This window comes from Sceloporus occidentalis, unplaced genomic scaffold (assembly GCF_023333645.1).
Source record: "Sceloporus occidentalis isolate IW3139 unplaced genomic scaffold, rSceOcc1.0.p SCAF_7, whole genome shotgun sequence".
Lineage (NCBI taxonomy): Eukaryota > Metazoa > Chordata > Lepidosauria > Squamata > Phrynosomatidae > Sceloporus > Sceloporus occidentalis.
In genome coordinates this window covers 67784647-67805973 of record NW_028316987.1, presented here as the reverse complement: position 1 = coordinate 67805973, position 21327 = coordinate 67784647, and positions in this window count along the sequence as shown.

Here is a 21327-nt window from a genome sequence, read left to right as displayed (position 1 = left end):
TTTTTGTTGTTTCAAATGCAATAAACTGAGGAACTAACTTCATATTACAATTGACCTTCCATATCCATGGATTCTTTATCCACAGGTTCAAACTATCCACGGCTTGAAAATATTTTTTTTTTTAAATCCAGAAAGGAAAACTTGATTTTGTCATTTTATATAAGGGAAACCATTTTGTTATGCCATTTTATTTAACCATCCACAGATTTTGGTATCCATGGGAAGTCCTGGAACCAAACCGCACCACATACCAAGGGACCACTGTATGATAAATGTATGTAGTATTGCCAGTGTCATCACTAGCCAAGCACAGGGGCTGTGAACCATGAGGAGGGGTGGCATATCTTCCCCCAGGGCACAGAATGCAGTTGGCACCATATTTGTGCCTATTTGGGTTTCCAGATAAAGACTATCCTGGGCTTTGAAATTTCAGGGCCAGAACCTGAGATATCAGGATGACCCCTTGCTACTCATCAGACGTGGACCCTCACTCTCACATCCATACATGGTGTTGGGAAATACTATGACTTGGGCAATCCTAACTTTAGAGTTGAGTTTTATATATTTCAACGGAAGCATCTTGTCTAGTTCTTTAATAGCTGGCCTCCACAGTATTTCAAAGTAATCTTTTTCTAATTTCAAGAACCTAAATCTACTTAAATCCAGCAGCTAGTCCTAACTATAGTAGATCTATTCAATCCACTGCTGAATGACAAGTCAACACTTTTGCCAATCCTACGACCTCAGTGTGAACACTCTATCTGGAACTAGAAGGTGGGTTTAGTATTTTGTGCAATGGCTTTGGCCTTTTTCAGGTTATCTGCATTGGTGAACAGGCTTCTTCAGTTGTACCACTCTGTTCATACAGTCTTTCAGCCTATTCCCAATCTAGGCATGTTCATATGGTTCAGTAGATGTAGCCTACAAACCCACAGGTCTTCAGTGCTGCAATAAATTCATTTTCCGTTAAGATGCCATATTGTATTTGCTTCAAGAAAGTGAGGCAGTACAACAGCCCCACTGGAAATGGTTTTGCTGGGTTTTGAAGACACTAATACAGAGCAACTTTTTCTGTTTCCTGGCCATCTCAAGATTGGCTAGTACATATGAGCAGGTCTCTATAAAGACCACCTCAAGTGTAGTGAGGACATCTCACAAGAATTTGAGATCTCATGAAAGCCTGGAGCACTCATGCAAGGCTTTCCTCCCATGAAGTTTGAAGCAGGTCTTTTAGTAGTCTGTAGGAAGAGCAGGTGCCAGCTGTACTCATGGTAGATGGACCCTTGTCTGAAGCCATTTTGCCAGGTACCAAATACTCTGGGATCAGTCAGTTGTGAAGATGGCTAGTGCCAACTTTTCAAAGGATTAGATGCCACCCACATTCTCAACAGACTGACCTCAGAGCATTTGACACACAGCAAAATGACCCCAGATTTGGGTGGGAATAGGGTCAATCTGTTGTGAATGCAGTTAAGACCTCGGTTACAGCATGGGTGACATAGTTTGGGTAGACGTAGAGCAATGTCATGCCAGCTGCAATTCCAACAGGTGGATTGCCAGTTTTTGGTATACATTCATCCCTCCACATTTGCAGCTTTGCCTTTTGCAGATTTGATTGTTCATGGATTATATCAATATGTTCTCTTGAGGAATATCTAAGTCCTTCATTGTAACTCTGTGGTCAACCTGAACCAAAAGTCACACTGAAGGACCTAGAGATTCCTAGAGAGAACACTCTACTTGGCATTTGTAGCTCCTCCAGCATAATTCTGTGGTCAATCTCTGGCAGATGTTGACCACAGAGTTGCACTGGAGAACCTAGAGATTCCTAGAGAGGTGTCCTCTCAGGTGAAAACATAGTGTTTTTGTTGTTTGCTGTTTTTCCACATTCACAGGGGTCCTGTGCCCCTAATCCCAGTGAATGCGGAGGGACAAGTGTATATGGCCTTTTTGCTGTCTTCCAAATCCTTGGAGTTAGTCTGTTGGGAATGCAGCAGGTATATAGGATTGGAGGCATCCCATACAGTCTCCATATGAGACTGGTCTTCAAGACATTGCAGGACTTCCTATACAAAACAGGACATCTGAGAATGCTATCTGGAAGTGATGTATGAATTATCTAACCTATGAACACTTAAGTTTCAGTTTGAGGCAAATCAATTGCTCCCCCTCCCTAGTGATAATATGATGAACTCTGTCATATGATATGATACCTTTCCTGATATAGCATCTTAAAATTCAACCCATGATTACAGGCTTGCAGTAGTTCTTATTGATAGCCTGTCCATTTAGCACCAGATAAGAAGCAAGTTTGCTTTTGAAAGGCATATTCGATAAAGGTTGCCCTGTAACATATACTCCCATGACAGCTATTAACTTGCATAATTTAGCTAGAGTTAATTAAATGATATCAAGATAGGAGTTCAACACTGAGCTCATCTGTTTCATTGTTTCAAATTAACACCTTCTCATTCCTCAGCTGTAGTCTTCCTTCCAGAAATTATAGTATGCAAAGATATTCTTATCTATATACATTAAGAGAGAAGCCAAAATAGAAATTAAGTAAAGCCTTTCTGTGTAACTAACCATTTTCCTAGCTGTCTATCCATCTTGTTTGACAATAAAATATATGGCAATTTCAGCCGTGCAACACAGTTCATGTTTTTTTCTTCACCTCAGCAAAGAATAATTATTCTTACTGGTCTCCAGGCTTAAAACAACAAAAACACAACAGAAACTACAGAGAAGCTTAGATACCTGCTTATCTTAAAACCTATGAAAAGAAAAGCTTTGAGAAACTACTGCTGAACTAGGACTCGTCTTGAAGAAAATGAATTACAGTATGTTCATCACAAGAACTTCTCTTCCACCACCATGACCAACATCAGTAACTGGCAGGGCTGGTTTGATCTGCCACACACACTTTGAAGTGGTAGAATCCAGCCATAGGTGCTCAGTGCGAGTCTAGTTCAGCCACAGGTACTTTACATGCAGCTGAGTTTCCTGTGCAGTGAAATGCTTTGTGAAATACATGACTTTGGTAGAGATGATGTTATGTTGTATTACAAGACCAGCCTAAGACATTTCACTACCTGTGGGAAAGGACAAGACAGTGCACCACCATCCTACTCTATGTGTAGACACTTATTGGACTGGTGCTTGAAATTTACTGCAATGTTGGCAGTACTGCCACACCACCATGTCTGAAAGAATTAGATTAGCTTAGGAGATGCAGGATAGGCTGTGTGGGACACATAACCTTTTCCTTCAAGACAAAGCAATGGCCAGGGGGTACTACAGCTGGGGAATGACCACTGTTGTCCCAAAGTATCTGCCACCAGACATGGTTATTTCATTTTGCTTTGTAATAGGGCTGGGTCTGCTATTTAGTGTTGCCGCATTGATGTCGTATGCCAGTTTCAGTGGACCAGTATCACAGCACAATTTGGTGCATAGCATGGACCAGAAGCCTTTGTAGAGCACACTGATTGAGTTGGTACTGTAGAAACCTGCTTTTTACTGAGTTCAAATCAATAATGGTAAAGGAATGTTTTCAATGGGAAGAGATAAGAAATTAAATCTATATTGGTTGCAGAAAGTGGAGTACATTTCCTAACCAAACTCCCAGACGTGATCCAAGAATGATTTCTGTATCTCTGATTAAGCAGATGTGGTGGGAAAGAGAGCTGTTGGTTGAAAGAGCTGTAAATTTTTGGACTGCAATTCCTAGAACATCCCCTCAATAGTATAGCTATTTCCTATGTGGGCTAGAAGATTCTGGGAGTTACAGTTCAAAAAGTATCCCGGTCTCCAGGTTTGGACACAACCTCTTTGAAAAATAAAATTAGTTAGAATGTGACTGGAGTGGATGGCGGTAACACATTTTCTGGATCAGCCAAAGAACTAGATGGATATGTAATTTAAGTGCTTTTTGGAAGTCTTTCAGCATTCTAGCCCAGCTTTCACAAAGCCTTCAAGCCAGTTTCTCTCACTCTGGTAATAACTTTGTTTCTTTGTCTCAAGAGTGAGCTGTTTCCTAGAAGCAGTGAAAGGAAGAAATAAGCTTTAGTTAATCAGCCATAAAAATGTTTTGAGATTGTACCAGAAACCCTTATCTTTTACTGAAGTGATAATCGGAACATCCTAGGAAGGAAAGAGACATCTGATACAATCTGCACAAAACAGCCTTTGTAGAAATCTGTCACAGTTTGCATTTGAAAGGATCCGTAATCCAAACACAAACCAGAATTGCAATAGCATCTAGTCCAGAGAAGGACCACCGCTTAGCACAGCAGAGCACAGGTTTTCATTGCAAAAGCTCCTTGTGGAATTATGAGGAGGTATGTGGCATAGTGATTTGAGTACTGTAGACTAGGGTTTAATTCCATATGATATCTGAGAAGGATACCTCCTTCTTTTTCTGATTTTCTTTTTCATCCTATCTGTACAGTCCTGGCTGTAATAAAGGGGATTTAAGCAAACTACACATGGGCAGAATGGCAGCCATAAAGTTCATCCGATTGATTTTTGCAGAGAAACATAGACATTCTCTATAAAAAAAAGTCTATGGTGGAAACGATACCCCAAATGTTTCAGAAATAAATTGATCAGACACTATAAAGGTGGCAGAGTAAAAGGTGAACCTAAGGATGGGCTATTGATATCGCTTTCATAAAAATGTCACTTTTTATAATATGTAATTCCATAGCACTTCAGTGTTATAGGTGGGGGAGGGCACAGCAAGAGTAAGTATATGGAAGACTCAAACACTTGGATGGTGAAACATATTGAACCAAATGTAGCTCAAGTAAATGGTTCCAAATAAAATGTTCTGAGGTTTAAATCCTATTTTTAGTTCCACCTAGAGTAGATCAGTTTGATTTGTTGACCTAACATTTCACAGCAGACCAACCAATTAGAAACATTCCATTTATTTCAATACATATACCACATTTCTTCCAAGGAGTTCAAAACATTTACTAACAATTAGGCTTGCTTCCAATTGAAGGAGGTCCAGAACAGAAATGGACTCAATAGCCACATGGAAACATGGGGGTAGGAGTAAGCGGATGGCTATTGAAGAACCTAGAGGGAAACTGGCAGCATGGATGCCTGCTGGATGCCTGTTTATATCAAAAATGTGCCTTGAGGGGAGGAATCAAGGACCAAAAGGATTAACTACACACCAAATTATTTTCCAGGAAAAAATATGAGATGACAATTGCAGTAGATGTGTCCATTATTGTTTGGATAAAAGATTGGTGGCTGCAGCAAATGTTTTCAGGCTGAGTTGTAAGTCTTCAGAGATAGGTGTTACTTCCTAAGACAACGGGCAAATTCACACCTTGGCAAGAGTAACCTGTCAGTGAAGCACCTCCATCACCTGTGGCTGGAGTCTCATCACAGCCCTCCATAGGCCAAAGGAAATACACTGATGTCTTGGGCACTCTCATTGAAATGAGTGCCTTGTTTCCTGCCTGGCTGGAGCCAACTGATCTGGACCAGATGTCCTGCTTTGGGGACATTCTCAGGTCATTCACATATCACCCCTCTCTCAAGAGTCCCTTTTAATATTGTTGAAATCAAATATAAGAAAGGTGATTTTGGGGGGGGGGGGGTCCAAGCCTAAGCTAACATTTGTGGTAACATTGCTGGATAGAATACAAGCTTGGATTTAATGTGTTTTCCATGAATAAAATGCAGCAGTAGACACCAGAGAGATAAAACATTACACTCAATGTTGGCTTTTTTCTTACTCTAGCTTGTTTTCAAGAGGATGTTTTAGTAATAAATTCGTACTATCCAGTTTATAAAGCACAAAATGCCTATTTGTGACTATTAAAGGCCCACGTATTCACTCAAATAGGAGTATGGTATGACCGACTGCCCACACTTTCCATATTAAATATCTGTTCTCTCACAAGAGCATTGCCATAGTTCATGTTGCAATTAGTCTCATCGGAGTTTTGCCACTCATATCAATGGGAGGAGGACTGTACCCTGGATTAGCAACATTGTCATGATAAAAGTGCTGTTTCAGCAGCAGCAGCAGACGCACATCCCTCTCAGCTATTCATGGATTTCTTTTTGATCAAGCCCTTTCATTAAAGCCATCTGAGAAGTTGTTCAGGCACTGATTGCTTTTTCAGACATCCTTGTGTCTGATTAGAGCCTTTCTGAAGCAGTTATCAGCCTTAATAGTCAACTGGTGCCATAGCTACAGTAGCCATGTGTCCTACTTTACAGAGGGCAGTTGTCTATTTGAAGGCTGTCAAAAGACAACCATGGCCCACTGTTTCAAGGTGTCCTCCTGTTGAAGTGGGTTTCAGGTTCCGTTTAAAGATAAAGACATTAGTTAAAAATTGTATTGGGCTCGTTTGCTAGAATAATGTTTTATGTCATCTCTATTTTGTATTTGGTGCCAAATTTTAAAATGTGATTTTGCCATCTGGCTCTTTTAATTTAAATATATGGAATTGCAATGGCTTATAGCTTTTAGTAATAAAGTTTGCTTGACATCACATATAAAGACTTCTATGAAGAAAGAGAGAGCAATTGCCTTGAAGGTGCCCTTCAACAACATGTGCTGTCCGTTCACACTATAGAATTATAGTGATATTATTCCACTTTAACTGACATGGCTCCATCCCATGGAATCCTGGGATTGAAAGTCAAGGGAGGGGGAGCAATAATTCTCAGCCAGAGTGCTCCATTGTCTCAAAATCTAAAAAGCAACTTTCCTAGGCTCAGCTTTATACTGTGGAAAGTGATTCTGCATCCCAAACAGCCTTCTCGCTATCATTTCCTCTTGTCAGGCTATTCAAAACATCTCTTTTTACTTACTGCAGGTTTTATTATTATGAAGTGATCCCTGACCTTGCAAGCATAATATATTCTATCATTCCCATTTTTATGGGATTTCCCATCCCTTGCTTTCCCTGCCATAGTAAGAAGTCCTGTCCAGCTCTTTTATTACTTTCTGCATGTCACATAGAGTTGCTAGGAAACCTGTGAATAGTAATCCATTTATTACACACCCACAATACATTACTCATGTAATTTAAAAAAAACACAGACTGCTATTATTTAAACTGTTAGTTTTACACACATTGTAAGAAAAAAGGCATTTGTTCACTGAAACTGCTTTATCTGCTTAAATAGAGCTGCTCTCTCACTCCACTCTCTCTGTAATTTAAAAAGGCCCATTAGTCAGTGACTTGGAAAGAGAGAGCGGGGAACCAAATATGATAGCTGAGACTCAGATGGCCAGTACAATCATTGAATAATTGAATCTTAAGAGTAGGAAGGGATGACAAGAGCCAACCCCCTGCCATACAATACTAAAGCTGTTCTGAAAAATGCCCAACCTCTGTTTAAAAACCTTCAAAAATGGAAAGCCCCTCACTCTCCGAGGCAGTCCATTCCACTGTAAAATGATCTTTTAAAAGTTCTTCCTAATGTTTAAGCAGATTCTCTTTTCTAAACTGAATCTATTGGTTCACGTTCTAGTCTCTGGAACAGCAGAAAACAAGCTATGTCCTACTTCTAATGGCATCCTTGGTTCACAATCTGAACATTTTCTTACCACATGAAGTAACTGGCCATGTACATTCTTCTCTAGCATAAATACATAAAATACAGAGATTCTGAAACTTGCAGCAGACTGAAGTGATAAAATGGCCTGAACTGCAGCATTCAAATCAAAGCTTAATATGTTTTTTTCCAGTATTACCCCATACAACAGGTGAGCATCTGTGTGTCACTAAGGTGCAGAATATGCTCTGAGATTTTAGTCTTTAAAGAAGCTATCCAAGGTGATGAACACTAGCCCCAAAACATGTCCATCACCTTAGATGTTCATTTAATTAGGTCATTAATAAATACGAGGGCCCTATCTGCACAGCCCAAATAACATGTCTTCCCTCTGTTCCCATGCTGATCAGTCTGGACGAAGCAGGGCCCAATCCCCAGTTCTGGTCCATATGGCCAGTTCAGCACCAAACCCTAGGTATACCACTAGAACAGATTTTAAAAACTGACCTTTTGCTCCAGATCTTTTAGCAAAATCGAGAGATCTCCAGAGCAATGCTGAGCAGCTGTTTAAAATGCATACTGCCTGCCACTGGCACTAAGCCCAAGAACAAGGTGGGCAGCTGTTATGAGAAATGCTATGAAAATTATCTTCCTTGTGTGTGTTCCCTTACCATGGCCCTGAATGTACTCTGACTGCAAGCAGCCATGAGGCTTATCCCACTTGGTCACATAGCCAAGCTGCCATGGATCCAAAAGAGAGATTTGAAATAGAGATCAATCAGATAGTTTGGGAGCTGCAATAGAGAAGAATTTGCACTTCCAGAAGACAGGAAGAGAAAGCTGATTTACAGCAGGATGTTTCTTGCACCCAAGCCAGAGAGGGATACTTTACAACTTTGTTCCCCATCTTTGAAACCCTGTCTTAGTGATCCTTTACCATGCAGATTTGGCCTTTGATGTATAATAGCCAATCTTTGCCTGAAACTGGTTTTAACCTATAAAAAGATCCCAAATTTCTTTGATCAGTACCCACATCTTTGGGTAATTATCCCCTTAAGTGAAGCCTATCCTATCATTCCATAGCTCATGTGTGTGAATGTGTGTGTGGTTTTTTTTCCCTTTAATAAAATACAATTCATCTGAAGAGTTCTGCCTGCATTCCTCTATTCCCACAACCTCTGTATAAAAATGGGAAACGATTCCAAAAGGGATGCTTGTAGTACAAACCATTAAATAACTGAGCTTATTAAAATTCCCCCTAGAAGGACCCATTGCTACACAGTCATGTGATTATTGTTGGGCACCTCATCGCTGACATCAGAGAGAAAAGCTTGCATTGGCGACAGCAGTGGTGGGTGGCACAGCAGGATGTGTGGCTTGCCCAAGGTCACCCAGAGGGTATCCATGGATGAGCAGGAATTCAAACCCTGGTCTCCAGAATCCTAGTCTAATATTCAAAACCACTACACCACACTGGGTCTTTTTGAGTCCAGGACTAGACCATATTATATTGAATCTGTTTAACCTTATGTCTACTTTTCAGTGTGAACCAGGGCTGCTTCTGTTTGGTGGTTTGAAGTGGGTTTGGTGTGTGCTCATCACAGTTGTGCAATCAACTTTGTATCGTATAGATATTTGTATGTTATTTCTTTGAGGCAGGAGAATGTGTGAGTACAAACAATTACTGCAAATCTTCGACACAGAGGAGGTTTTCTGTATGGAACTTCCTTTATGTTTTGCTAATAATGTAAACTTTACTTTTCAAAGATTTCTTTCTTGCTCACAATAACGTTTCAAACACAGTAGATGAAGGCCTCCAAACTTACAACCCATTGTAGTCAGTGTCCTGATTATCTAGAGTAGTTTTCAACCTTTGCTCTTCCATGTCAACTCTTACAAGCCCTAACCATTGGCTATATTGTCTGGGGATTCTGGGAATGGGAGTGCAGACACCCTGAAGGACCTGAAGTTGAAAAACACTGGTGTAGTGCCATCCAGTCTTTTAGCAGTTTCTACACCTTTCAGTAGATAACTGGTGATATGTATAATACATCATCTAAGCCAATAAATAAATGGATAACTGACATTATGCAGCATTTAATTATCTTCCTGATACATTCTTAATCTTTTCTTCATTTTAATATTCCTCATATACTTTCAGCCAATTCTTCATTTTACATGAAGTGAAATCAAATTTTGTATTGGCCAAATTCAATAGCCAGAGCAGTTCAAAGCATGAAGAAGCATGAAGAAGACCAAGGTTGTATCCACACTGCAGAAAAAAAGCAGTTTGACAGAACTTTAATTGCCACGACTCTATCCTACAGAATCCTGGGGTTTGGAGTTGTACCCTCCAAAGATGCTTTTTAAAAACCTTTTACAAAACACCCTTATATTAGGGACCCTCCATATTGCACTACTATCCCCTTTCTCTTTTCAACCAAGAGACAGAGAACAGTCTCTGTCTTTCCCCCTCCTCTAGTGTGTATATACACACAAACAATTTGTTTAAATTCTTTTTATTCACTTTATCAAATTTAAGAGCAATTATAGCTGTCTTCTGAAACAATTTGGCCATTCTACATAACTGTTTAATTATATACTTAAAATACTGGTTCAGTAGGTGTAGAAATGCTGAGATTATAAAGTTGTTTTTCAGTTATTAATATTTGAGCGATATTGGCATAGTAACACACACTCGCTTGTATACACACTTTTAAAAATAGTATTTTCCCCTCCTTTATATGCTTTACAACTAAGTTCAATAATGCCACCTATTGGTACACAGAGGAAATGAAACACAAGATGCAGTTTTCACTCAGGGACGATGAGTGGAACACCTTTCCCAAATTGGTGCTTTTCAGATGTGTTGAACTACATGTGGAGTATGGCCGTTGTCTGCAGGTCATTGGACTTGTTCTTCTCTCCTAGAGGACTCTAGGTTGGGGATAAAGATGCACAAGGAATAATATCTGAATATGTTTTAGAGGAATAATAAACTATCAACCAATATGTGATGTTTTCATATAGTAAGAGCAATGCTTCTGGGGAATGGCCTCAACTAGGAAGGCACTATCTACTTGTCCTTTATATGGACAGGATTTTGTGAATTGACAGTACTATTATTTTCTAAAATACAGCCAGATCTCTGTATCCAAAGGTTCTTTATCCATGGATTCATCCATCTATGGCTTGAAAATACTTTAAAAATATATAAATTTGAAAAAGCAAACTTTGATTTTGCCATTTTATATAAGGGATATAAATTGTATCACTTTATTATGTAACTGTATTTAATGGGACTTGAGCACCCATGGTTTTTGGCATCCATGGGGGGCCCTGAAACCAAATCCCAACCGATACCAAGGGCCCACTGTAATACTTATATTATTGCATGTGGGTCTGGAAATGTCCATTTTTGGTGTCGAACCCATGACCGATATGAAATAATACTACCAACTTTCTTTTAAACTTTCTCTTTACTGAAAATACCTGACCTTTTTGTGTCAAATACAAACTGACATTTGGCTTTGATAGATCAGTGTTATAGAACACAGGGGAATGTGTTCAAATTTCATTCATTTATTCAGTTTATGCGTAATGTCCCACTACCAAAGAAGTTTTGAAGGAAATTATAAAAGAAAACATAAGAAAATCTATAGGCAAATTAACAAGTAGATACACCACAGATGGCACTGATAATCAAGCTAATAAAGTACCAAAATAATAATTACATAAGCAATCAAACATTTTTTTAAAAAAATGATTAAAGTGGTCCCAATTATGCAATATGTATGATGCTGTAAAAACAGAAAATTTTGTTCCTGATCACACACCATGCCAGCCCAGCCCATAGTTATTTGAGCTAAAAGTCCAGGCTTTTGTAGTAGTAGGATCAACTCTGCAGCAATTGAAGTTGCCCCTACTTTTTTGCCCCTACTTTTTTTTAGCCCCTCCCCAAAAGCTATTAAGGGAGGAAAAACTTAGATTTCTAAACTGCATAAATAAAGACTAAAAAGGGGGGATTATTAAGAAGAAAGTAAAAGGGGCTAACCTCTGGAAATGATTACTTTTAAATATTTCCAAACCAGTTAAGAAAATAGAGAAGAGAAATGTGATCAAGATGGCAAAAGTTATTAATGAGGAAAACACACAAGCTAGGAGATGTTGGAGCAGTTTGCTTTTGCCTGAGCCTACTGGAAAAGACAAGATTCTGCCCCCTCCTCTCCTTTTCTCATCCACCTCACTGAGTTAACTGAGTACAAGTTGCTTTTACATTTTGAAGTAAATTTGCAGCAACTGAAGTAGGTTGAAGACAAAGGAGGAAAATAGGAGGAGGAAAGAGAAACTGGGACATTTTAAAGCAGCTGAAAAAGTAGGGTGTCAGAAAGTTAGTTGGGACAGTTGTAGAGTGTGGCAATTAATTAATTAATTAATTAATTGAATGGATGAATGACGAATTAATAAATAATACCCAAAGTACACTGGACGGCAGCACACACATCTTTGTGTGTTCAACTTTCCAGTGAAACTATCGGTCTGATACCATGCACTGTACACAACTACTCAAGCAACACACAAAATACTGATGATAACAGAAAATCTAAGAAGTGAATGGGGAAGGAGATTGCAAGAAACTATAGCTGCAGCTACACTGTAGAGATAATGCAGTTTGACACCACTTTAAGTGCTGTAGTTTTCCATTCTGTGGCATCCTGGGATTTGTAGTTTTACAAGGTCTTCTCTGCCAAAGAATGCTGGTGGTGCCTTACTAAAGTAGCAATCCCAGGTTTCTGTAGAATGGAGACATGGCAATTAAAGTGGTGTCGAAGTGCATTATTTCTACAGTGTAGATGCACCCAAAGAATCTATCACACCTTTTATCTTTTTTTCTTCAGCACTGAGCAGCCTAAAGCAATTTCACTAACTGAATCATTGATAATCCAGCCCTGGCTTCTGTGACAAGCATGCTGTATTCATTTCCATGTTGAGAAGAGCTGTGCTCATTGAATGTGGCCAATGCGGATAGTGGAGAATTATTTTGTTTACTTCTTTTTTAATTAAACAAGAACCTATCAAAGCTTGCAAAGTAACAGCTTTTCCATGACTATGAGCTTGAGATCTCCATCTATTCCTACGCAGCCCATTGATCAGCCACTGTTAAAGATGCTATTTCAAGAGGCATGCATTTTATGATCACTTTATGTGAGATGAGTGTTAGCCTTTTCTAATGTTCTGCTACTGTGCTTGTTTAAGTGGCAGGAAACCCCATTAATGTAATTATCTAGAGGTTTTATCAAAACATCTGAGCATGGAATTACAGCTGCTGAAGGGCACAAAACATTTTCTTTAGCAAGGATGCTCAAACAAATGGGAGGCAGCACAAAAGCTCTGCAGTGCTCCCATTCACTTCAGTCAAACTCATGCCATTGAACATTTTGCTAAAATTGTACTCAGCTTCGCTTTACATGAAGCGGATTTTAGAAATATTCAAGCCTTTTGAAGAGGATGTAGAATCATACAGCAGGGCTATATATGCCCACAGGGAAGCAGAAAAATCATTATAATTAAGTGTGCATATATTTTACTCCAGGGCTGGATGGGTGGTAAAAGATTTGCAAAGTATTGGTAATAGTTTTGACACAGGCTGCTTCCTCCAATGTGTGTGCTCATTTGAGCTTTTGATGAGCTATAGTCTCTCCCCAAAACACACACACACACACACAGACAAACACACACACACACAAGTTGTGAATCTAGAGGGTGATATGGTAGTTTCAGGGAAGGATGCAAATAGAAATGAAGATTTTTTTTTTCTTTATTTTCAACAAGAAGAAATTAAGATTTTTGATAGTGTTCAGTCTTTTGCCTTTATTATCTTCCTGGGTTAACCATTAACCATCGTACAGTAACCTCCCTGGGTGACCTTGGGCAAGTCACACTCTCTCAGCCTCAGAGGAAATCAATAGCAATTTGCCTTCCTTTGAACAAATCTTGCCAAGAAAACCCTGTGATAGGGATAGGGTCACCATAAGTCAGAAACAGTATTGCCAATTTCCGGGGAATTCCCCAGAATCTGGGGAGTTTAATTAATTTCTTCCCAGGGATTTTGACTGAATACAGTTCTCCCTCCATATTTGCTAGGGTTAGGGGAACAAGACCCCCATGAATATGGAAAAACCGCAAATAACAAAAACACTGTTTTTACCTGAGAGGACACCTCTCTAGGAATCTCTAGGTCCTCCAGTGCAACTCTGTGGTCAATGTCCAACATACACTGACCATAGAATGGCGCTGGAGTAGCTACAAATGGTCTTTCAGTGCAACTTTTAGTTAAAGTTGGCCACAGAGTTGCACTGGAGGACTTAGACGGTCCTAGAGAGAACATATTAATGAAATCCTTGAATAATCAAATCCGCAAATATCAAAGCCGCAAATATGGAGGGATGACTGTAATAATAATAATAATAATAATAATAAATATTGGGGAATTCTGGGGATTTTGGTAAAACATTCCGGGAAATATTTTCGAAGCTTGTTGGCAACACTGGTGAAGACAAACAGCAACAGGATGTAGTATAGTATTCTATACTATAGGCCCAGCCCTACCATTAACCAATTGTCTCAGGTGCTAGAAGAAAGAGGGATGGGCAGCAATGTCTTCTTAAAGCAAGTGGCTGTTCCCTTCTTTTGAAGGATGGGCCTGCCCTGCTCCCCTAAACTGCTATGGGGATCCCCCTCAGGTATGGTGGAGAAAGTTATCTCATCTCCGCTAGTGAAGTAAGATTCAGTGGGCAGCCCAAGCAGCTTCCCCATGTGCCATAGGGGAGAATGGTCCATCTTTTCCACCTCAGGCAGCAAAATATCTTGGGTTGGCCTTAGTTTACATTGCATACATCTACAAAAGTCTTATCCTATGGTTCTTACGCAACAGTGACTAGGTTTGGCACATGATACATCAAAGCAAAATCTTGAGACTGCTCTTCCAAACTCATTAGATTTTTATTTGATGGTTAAGCACACTACACAGAGTGTGCCACGCAGTACTGAGGCATACAAACATATTGAAGTTTTTACATTCTAGAATAAGCAAGAGACAAATTAGCAAAAGAAGTGCTAGAATTATCTTTATAATCATATCAACTACTGATCTGTAATTAGGATGATTTCCACAGAATATTTAACTGGAGATGGATGGATATGGATTACATTAGATTAACCAGTGACAAAACATCTTTAAAACCCCTGAGTCAAAGGAATGGCTTCTGAAAGGAATCAGTTGGAGGGAAAGTAAATTGGGTGGAAACAGGAATGGGTGCAAATTTTGTTTCACTTTTTGGCATAAACTTTTCAACACTGCAGATTTCTTCATAAATTCAATGGAAAGGACTTGTGACTGAGGGAAAAAAAATCAAATCTGGGAGATTGCTTTAAAAGTCTAGCATAGACTTCTTCTGAACAATGCTTTTGGTGCTGAATAAGAAATGCCACCTATTTTCCCCTCTTTAATGATCTCCCCATCTTTAATAGCTACATAGTAGACAAGGGTAACATGAGGACCTTTTATACTACACAGTTATAGTGCCATAATTCCACTTTAATGGTGATGACTGCATCCTGTGGAATCCTGGGATTTGTACTTCAGGGAGGCACTAGAGCTCTCTAAGAATTCTAAGTACCTCTTCCTAAAGTACAGATCCCTGGATTCCATAACATGGAACCATGGCAATTTAACTGGAATCATAGTGGTATATTTGTGTAGTATGAAAGAGTCTGTGTTTTTTTGACATTGGGAACAGTTATTAACTCTCTGATTGAAGGTGGGTGAGAATTTTGTCTTTCATTGCACCTTACCTAAGTTGCAATCCCCCCCCCCCCCTCGTAAATCAAAGGAAAGAACTCTTTGTCTGTCTTTGCATAAAGTGGGTGTCAGATAAAAGCAAAATTGTCAGACTTCTCTATCCCCTGGTGGAAGCGTAAAAAGGGATTTGGAAAACTGATAATGAGGGCCACAGGCAGGTGGTCACTACTGTCTTGCACAACTGCTATTCTCATACATGGAGAAATATAAGGTATTTGTGTGTTGTGTGCCTTCAAGTCATTTCCAGCTTATCATGACCCTAAGACAAACCTATCATAGGGTTTTCTTGGCAAGATTTGTTCTGGGCAGTTACTTTCCTCTGAAGGTGAGGGAGCTTGACTTGCCTAAGGCCATCCGTGGATTTCCATGACCAAGCAGGGATTCGAACACTGGTCCTCCAGAATCCTTTCCAACACTCAAACCACTACACCATACTGGCTCTCAAACAGGAAATAATGCTTTCTAGTCTGCCCTCACTGTGATTTATTATTATTATTATTATTATTATTAACCTTTATTTATGAAGCGCTGTAAATTTACACAGCGCTGTACATACAATCTTTTTAGCTAGTCGGTTCCCTGCCCTCAGGCTTACAATCTAAAAAGACATGACACAGAAGGAGAAGGGAGTGGTGGCGGGAAAGGGTAAGAGATCCAGCAGTTCCTCTCTACCTCCAAGGCTTGGACCAAGGTAGATGGACTGGAGGGAGGATGGATGCCAGTGGATTAAGACTGCACCCACACTGCAGATATAATCCTATTTGACACCATTTTAACTACCCTGGCTCTGTCAGAGAGCTCTGGTGTCTCAACAAATTGCAATTCCCAGAATTCCATAGCATTGAGCCATGGCCGTTAAAGTGGTGTCAAACTGGATTATTTCTTCAGTGCAGCTGCAGCCGAGGAAATAATTCCTCCTGCCTGCAGACAAAGAACAGAGGCTTGAACCAGCAGTCGCAGTGACAAAAAGGACTTGTATGCACAACTTGGGAAATTGCTTTTATAGCCATTCAAAGGTAACTAATGAATGTCTGTCTACTTCTAGTTGCACTGGGAAGACTTAGTGCAGCACACTGAAGGCCCAGAAGGACATTTTAAACAGAAATACCATGCTTTCTAAACATGGAGTGATTAAGTTACAAATAGCAGGGTTGGATGTCTTTTTTCTAAAGGGGTCAGACATAGACACAGCATGGCAAGCAATGCAGCTCCTTCATTATCATAGGTTACTGCCCTTTGCTGAGATGGGGCATGCCCTCCAATTCTGTGGCTATTCCAAGAATTAATAATTATAAGACTCTTCACAAGTTTATTAAATATGCATCCTTGAATTTTAATGTGAGATCTGTGGTCACATTGGGGGCCTATGAAGCAAGAGGTTAGGATTTAATGCTGAGAAGGGGAAGTGCTCCAAGCCTTTGCAGAAATTTAAAAATTGAAACTATTCAGTCAGCTAAAAGCAATCCACCACAGCACACCTCACAACATAACCTCTGGAAAAAAAATGAAAGATGGTTGTTTAATTGGGACTTTCAAGGATGTTACAGCCTAAAGTATGCAATTAACTTGTCTGGCTTTTCGAAACATGAATAGCTTTTTTAAAAACCAAGAAGATACGTGTGTTGTGAATGTTAAGTACAGATAGCTTGATTTTTCTTTTCTCCTAGAGGAAAATGAGAGGCTACAGTTCCCACCTGTATTAAACACATTCCCAACATACTTAGAAATAAAAATGCAGTGGCAGAACTTACCATCTGGAGACCCCTATTTATAAGCAGCAGCAGCAGCAGCTTTTAATAACTGAATCATAACAAAACTTCTTATTTAAGAGAACTAGACAGGGAGATATCCTGTATCCTTCCCACAGTTAATTGTGCTCAGTATTTTCTAATGGTGAGAACTGTTTTACAGGAAATTGGGAATTGTTTTATATCTAACATCTTATTCATCTCTAACAATTATTCTGGGAAACTGATTGTTCATACAGATTCAGTCTCCCTTATCCAAAATACTTGGGACCAGAAATGGTCCCAATACAAAAATTGGAATATATGTATTTGCATATATGTACATAATGAGATATCTTGGAGATAGGACCCAAGTTTAAACACAAAATTCATTTATGTTCCATTTACACCTTATACATATAACCTGAAGATAATTTCATACAATATTTTTAATAATGTTGTGCAGGAAACAAAGTGGACTGATCAGAAAGCAAAAGAGTCACTAGCTCAGCCACCCATGAAAAAAGTTCTGGTTCATGGAGTATTTCAGATATAAAACCAAAGCTATAACCTCTTGTACACTTAGGTTGCAATCTGTATTTGTTTATGTATATGTAAACCCCAAATGAATTCAATGGGACTGACTTCAGAGTAGATATGATTAGGTTTTTACTATTAAAAGACAGAAACATTTTCCAAAGATGGGTAGACCAAACAGAGTAGCTCAAAGTGGGGGACAGAGAAGCATTTGTTATGAGTATCACACCTGGCTTATGAAAATTTTCTGACATGAAGATGTTTGCAGAACACTCTAAGTCAGTGGTTCTCAACCTTCCTAATGCCGCAACCTTTTAATACATTTACTCATGTTGTGGTGACTCCCAACCATAAAATTGCAGTATCTCAGTTCATAAGACCATCAAAAATATGTGTTTTCCAATGGTTTTAGACAATCCCTGTGAAAGGGTCATTTGACCCTCAAAGGGGTCGTGACCCATAGGTTTAAAACCACTGCTCTAAACTGCAGAAATATACAACAGCCAGGCAGAAGAGACTCTTGAATCAGAGCCCCCCCCCCCCCAGCACTTGTCCCCATCCCTGGAAGTAAAAATACAGTCGGCCCTTTCCATCCGCAGACTTCCCATCCGCAGACTGGAGCATGTGCAGATGGCACTTCCCCATTATCCTTAATGGTGACATGTGCCAATGTGGCTATGCGAGCGGCGTGGTGCCACTGAATACAATGGGATTTGAGGTCCTGCAGTTTTTGGCATCCACGAAGGGATCCAAAATTGAACCCCTGCAGATATGAAAGGTCGACTGTATAACAATAACAAAATCAGTTCATGCTGCTACATGACAGCATGACAAACATGTAATGACAACATAACAAGATGAAGAACATCTGCTGTTTTAGGCAGCTACCTAACTCTCTCTAACGGTAGGGCTAGCCCTAATTATTAAAAAAAAAATTGTTGTTTTATTTTGTTTTTTGGCTATGCATGAAAAATTAGTGATTTTCCTCCCTATTAATTTAAAAAGACACATCAAAAGACTAGACAGGTGTGCATAACTACTGTAATATTGTCAGGACAACTCAAAGAACTGTGTTTGGAATACCTTCTTGGGACAAAGGCTATTTTCATTGTTCAGAATCCCTGTCTAAATTGTACTCTTGTGGTACAGATACCTAAATGATCCTCAGCTCTACAATCTCTCCACTCTACTCTCACTGATGGCCTAATCACAACAAGGAGATAGACAGCTTTTGCTTCCATTTTCATTTAACCGCTGTTTGTTGTTACATCCAAGACTAAACAAACTGTGGTTAATCTTAATTGTGGTGCAGAGAATGAAGCCAACGTAAAGCTGTGGTCCTGTTAACATTTAGTATAATAGTTCTGGATTTGGAACAAATTACAGTTTAACTAAGAATGGTTCTAATCTCCTCCCTACAAATAGTCTCTAGCAGGGGAGGAAGAGGAGAAGGAAAGCACAAGTTTCATTCACATAATGTTAAAAACAATAATTGGCCATTGCATGCTGAACCAAGTCAGGATAGACTGAGCCAGTGATGTCATATGACCAAAATTATAGGTGCTTGGAGAGATATGTGCAGCATGAAACATACCATATGTGGATCTCATGGAAATGTGTAGAAAAATGCAAGCCCCTCCTGACTAATCTCTTACATGTGTCTGGATATTTGCAGCTTTAGAAGGTTTATCATTGGCTAGTATGGTGAGCATTAAAGATGGAAAGAATATTTCATGTTAGTCATTTCCAGTTGAAAAATGGGTTTCCTCACAGTCAGGAAATCCCATTGGGAAAAATAATAGAGCAGGAAAACCTTCATGCAGATTTTCTCCTAGGATTCAAACATCCAACAGTGTTCTTGAGGATTTTTCTACACAAAGAAATGTGGATTTTTTTGTTTTTGCACAAAAACCTATTTAATATGCAGGTTTTTTCTGCAGAGGAAATTTGCTGTTTTGCACAGGATTTTTAAATGTAAAATTCCATCCAGGTGTTTGTTTGTTTTTTGTGTAGAAAAATCTGAAACATTTTGTAATTCTTGAATATGAGAAAAATGCCACAGAAAATATTTATTTGCTGCTACACCAGGTAGAAAATTGCAGTAATTATTTTTCCTGAAAGGTGAAGATGAAATAATCTAAATTGTACATCCCTAGTGGGCAGTCTAAATGCATGATTAAAAAAAAAACCTCAATAAACCCATTGTAATGGCAATGTACGGGTAGTTCCTTCTCCCACTAGAGTGTGCTGTTCTTCCACTTGTACAATATACAGTTCAACTTTTGTGTTTTCTCAGTCAACTAGGTAATTTTTTAAATTTAATTTTTTGCAGGGGGAGTATCTTCTATTGTTTTTGCTGACTTTGAAGCTGTGGGTTTGATTGAGGTACTCTGCCCTTCTTTTTGTGCTTGCCAAGGGGAGGTGAGCACATAGCAATTGCAAGGATGAAGCAGGTAAGCCAGAAAGTTTAAGGATTGGTCTCTGCTGCAATATGGACCATGGCAAGTGCTCCAGAGTGTCGATTCCAATGCAGTGCTTGCAGCATCGTTACTTGTTCCATGAAAATGATAGTGAGGTTAGCCTTCTTGAATAAATTGGTCTCCACTGGGAACTGCTCTCTCCAGCAGCTTCACTTCTTTGCTACCTATTTGCTTAGTTTATTCATATGCATTTGTTATGTATGGATAGGGGGTCTTGGAGACGTCTCATAGAGCCGCCATGAGTCAGGATCAACCTGAGGGTAGTTAACAACAACAAAATAAATGGATAAAACTGTTTACATGTCTAAAACACATTTTAAAACAAACTAAAATTACGTAGGCCTTTTAAAAATACAGTCAGCCCTCCATATCCATGATTTTTTTTTATCCACAGATTCAAGCATCCACAGCTTCAACATATTCAAAAAATATATAAATTCGAAAAACCAAACCTTGATTTTGCCCTTTTATATAAGGGACACCATTTTACTACACCACTGTATTTAGTGGGACTTGAATATCCGTGGATTTTGGTATCCATGGGTCATCCTGGAAGAAAATCCCAGTAGCTATGAAAGCCTTACTGTCATTCTAAAATCACAGACAGTTAAAAACAGATAGAACAAACACTCCTAATCGTAAGTGGAAAAGGCCAGTCAGAATAAAACAATCTCAGCTGCCCACCTGACATTTCAAAGGGAGGGAGCCAGCCAGACCTCCTTTGGGAGGGAATTCCACAATTGTGATGCTACCCCTGAGAAATCGCTATTACTTATACTAACCTATATTGTCTTACAGGGTAGTGGGATTTGGGAGCCAAAAATTACCACCTTCTTGCATGAAAGAGCTTATGAGACACCACCAGGATGCCAGCCACTGTCATTCATCTATGCTATAGTGGCACTGAGAACCAACTCACGTGGAACCCAAAAATAAAATTAAAATAAACCCTGGAAAAACCATGAAAAGTAGAGGCATATTCATGTCTTTGACAACCATAAAGAATACATTCCACAAATATATTTTTTTCTAATTCTATTTCTCTCCACAAAGAAATCCACATTTTTCCAGAACAGGGTTTTTGGTTGCTGCTGTGATAATAGAAATGTCTGCACAAATGATTCGCAGTTGCTGCAGCCTTCTTTTCTTGACACCTCACGTGGCATGTAAGAGAAAAGAAGAGTGTGAC